We start from the raw sequence: 3,818 nt of genomic DNA on the forward strand, positions 1-3,818 counted from the left end.
GCTGGCTGGGGGCTGACTGTGGCTGTGTCCCCGGGCCGGGGCTGTAATGATAGTGGATGGTTGCTAGCTGGCTGGGGGCTGACTGTGGCTGTGTCCCCGGGCGGGGCTGTTGTCAGCTCTCATCCCTACTGAAGCTTTGCAGAGCCTGGAGAGTGAGCCAGAAGACAGCGGTGTGCTAGCTAGCTAAATTACTATTAGTTGTCTATTTGTACACTTTACGTTACTGATGAATTTGTGGGTTAGCCTAGATTTTTGAACTGTGGCCAAAACAATCATATTACAAATGACGGAGCGTGTTTAATGATGTTGTAATCGTATGTTACCTATCAAGAATTAGCTAATGTTATAAACCAAGCATTAGCTTCTTTTTAACCAGCACCTTTACGGTAGGCACCAAAGCACTTTTCCTCTGCGGTACCCCTACAGGATGGAAGCAGAATTGTCTATTTCTGTTACCATTATTCTTAGTCCCATTCAAATGAGTTAATGAACCAATTATGGAATCGTTGTTTTAAGATACAAAATAATCGATGGTGTTGGATAGGTATATTGAAATTAAACAGTATCAATAATTAAGGTATCTGTTGTAATACTGTGTTGCAAAGTCAATGTAATCAATAACAAACAGGTGGCCATGCGGCAGAAGAAAAGTTCTTTTATGTTTACTGAGTAAAATCAAAAATTGTGATACAAACCGAATGCTGGGTTTCTACTATTGTATCATTATATTATTTTATCTTGTTGAAAGAACATGGTATATGTTATGGTATGGTTTTTTGGGGGGGGGGTATTTTTCCCGTCTTGACTTCTTGTGTTTGTTTCTTGGTTTTCTCCCCCGTCTTGTGTGGTTTTCTCTGCCTTGTGTTTCCCCGGCAAGTGTCTGTTTGTTCTGCTTCCTGTTTTGTTTTGATAGTATGGTTTCCTGTCTTGTCTAGTCTTGTCTAGCTTTGCTTTGTACCTGTCTGATTGTCCTGCCCCGCCCTAATGTGATTCACCTGAGGTCTCACCTGATCCCCGTTACCTTGTTACCTCTTGTACTTAACCCCTGTGTTCCTTTTGTCTTGTGTTAGATCGTTTTGCCAGTCTGTGTGATATGTGGTGTCGTCTAGTTCGGCTGTCTATCTGCCTGACTGAGTCTGCTGCTTGTTCCCAGTGAGTTTTACCCTGTGAAGTTTACCCTGCTGTTGTATCGCCTTCCCTGTGCCTGGTTTTGGCTTTGTGCTTGGATTTTGCCTTTTGTTCTTGGACTGTGCACAATAAACCATTTTGAAGTTCCCTCTAGCTACTCTGTGTTTGGGTCCTCCGTCTGCTCCCCCAACAGTATATCTGATATACCACGTTCTTTCATAAGCTTTAGAGGTGCTGGTAGGCTAAATGTGTACTCTTTGGACAAAGCTAGGCTACCACCTAGCTTTTTCCACCTCTGAACTGTCTTTATGCTAAGTTTGCCATCTGCTGGTAGTACTTGTAGCTACATATGTACATTATTCATGTGTCAATCGTCTTGTCAAATTCTCAGCAACAAAGCTAAGTGTATTTGCCAAAATGTTGAACTTGTCTTGGATCAGATTAGTGGAGATGTTAATAGTTAAAACTGGGCAGAAAAAAACAGCCCATTTCTTCTGAGACAGCTGAGCAGGGAGAAATGCAGTGAGATGTTCACAGCTGCTATAGACCTGACCTCCACTACGGCTGCTAGAATTTGTGTAAAGCCAGCTGAAATCCCTCAACGAGTGCAGCTGGGTCGGAGTGGAGTTAGTTCTGTGGTTAGGTCTGCGACCGCTTTAGAGTCGGGAGTCAAGGTAAGGTGATGAAAAGTGTTGGACAATGTTGGGGGAATGTTAATTTTAGGTGGCAGTAAGGGGTAGATGAGGTAAAAAGAAATAGATTGGGCACTTTTAAAGTGATGCTACATTGTTTTCACCTCTGCATGATTTATTCATATACCTGTAATGTCTTGCCAGTGCGCTGCACTGTGCAGGTCACACGCTGCATCCTGCAACCACTGCTGGTATAGATTGCTTTGATTGTCTTTGTATTTGTCTATTAAAGCCTGAGAATGTTGAAATAATGAAAAATCCAAAAGAAGGCTTAATAACATAAGGAAATCACCACCACAAGCAGAATCTTACTATTTTTTTTTGGGGGGGGGGGGGATTTCACACCTTTTTTTTTTTTTTTAAAAGCCTTGTCCTATTTATGTCCTGTGTAAATATAGAAGGTTCAAAGTATGTGCTCCGATCAAGGAAATGTGTCTCAGATGACATCTTTGGGCTCCATCTTATAGTACACGTATGTTCTTTAAAGTCAAGGTCTTGGATGCAACCTTCAAACACTTCTTTTTTTTTTTTCTAATTTAAATGTAATTTTTACACTGAGATATTGACGGTTTCTTCTTTGCAGTTTTCTAAATGCAACCACTCAACGGTGTGGTTTGATAATTGTACAACCTCCAACTCTCCCTTCCTTCCTACATTCCTTGCTTGAGTCGTACTGTATGTTTGTTACCAGCGTCAGTTCATCCGCTATGTTTCTGAAGATCATCTTTGTACTCCAAAAACATTTTTAATAATTTACCGCTGTTTGTGTGAGACGTGATGTTGGACACAGACAGTTAATTTCACACGTTCTATAACACTGGTTCTCCCTAACATGAGAAATCTTTAGTGGAAAGTGCCTGTCAGGGTATCTGTACCCACGCCAAGAAAATCACCTAATGAATTATCTTGAAGGAAAAAATTTACACTGAAAGACATTTTGAAATAATCGCATCAGTGTTTCAGAAAATTCTCTTGTGGATTTCTTTTAAGATTGAAGAAGTTTGAAAGTACAGTGCCGCCAAACAAATGCAAAATTGGTTCAAAATCATCTTGCTGTGTCTTTGATCATGCCCTTCAGTCTGCAATGTTATTTAAAATATTATGCCTGTCTGTTCAGCTTATGCCCGAGCTTTTTGGGGGGCCTTTTTGATGTAGTGTGGCATTATTCTGTTTATATTTACTGGAATTAAAAGCTTTTAAACTCCATTGGCAATGTTTTCTTACATGACTATTCAGATATTTCTCTTTTTCACTGTATGCATTGGTATCAGTCTATTTTCATGTTGGTGTTTGTATAAATGCTGTATGTCCATGTCTTGTAAGGTGTTGTCTTGTTCTGCATATGTGCTCTGTCCAAATGTTAAATCTTTATTAAAGTCCTAATTTTCAGATGTGAAGAATGGGATTCTTTAATTAGTATCTCATGCTTGAACTTCAGTGCCTTTATTCAAGGCCAGGCGCTGCACACACAGTTGGTAAAAATACGTGCTGTGAGCGCAAACCCTCTGTGCTCAAAAGCATTTTCTTTATTCTCTTGAATAATTTTCCTCCCGAGCAAATTGGAGTATAAGGAGAAAAGCCCAGAGCCTTGTCCCTGAGGTGCAGCATTTGTAGATGCAAGTTAAGAGTAAATTGACAATTTCTGTTGTCTCAGAGGTGGTAGATTTGGTTTCTGTAGCACATTTCAGCGGCTTACTGAGCTCCAGACTTCCCAGTGGAAGCATTCAATGGACAGCACGCTATATTTAGTACGTCAAAAACACACAGTGCACAGTAAATAAAGCAAACAATATTCTGTACATAAACAGCTTCTGTAAATATATAGATATGCTTCATGTGCAGTTTTTTCTTAAGTTATTCATTTATAAAAAAAATTGAAACTGATTTTAAATGAAGACTTTGAAAATGTTGAGTGACATGAAAAACATTTGAACCACCTCCATACTTGTCAGCCAAATTATAAAGCGACAGCAAGGAGTAGGTTTAGCTTAGCAGAAA

At 39.8% G+C, this 3,818-nt stretch overlaps 1 long non-coding RNA gene across 1 annotated transcript; it reads left to right on the forward strand.

Annotated features, from left to right (window-relative positions):
* The first annotated feature begins 683 nt into the window (after positions 1-683).
* LOC117958552 lies at positions 684-3,214 on the forward strand. The gene is made up of 2 exons (XR_004659753.1): positions 684-760; positions 1,322-3,214. It is a non-coding gene; the product is annotated as an uncharacterized LOC117958552 (long non-coding RNA).
* Positions 3,215-3,818: the final 604 nt, after the last annotated feature.

This window comes from Etheostoma cragini, chromosome 15, assembly GCF_013103735.1.
Source record: "Etheostoma cragini isolate CJK2018 chromosome 15, CSU_Ecrag_1.0, whole genome shotgun sequence".
In the NCBI taxonomy this organism is placed as follows: domain Eukaryota; kingdom Metazoa; phylum Chordata; class Actinopteri; order Perciformes; family Percidae; genus Etheostoma; species Etheostoma cragini.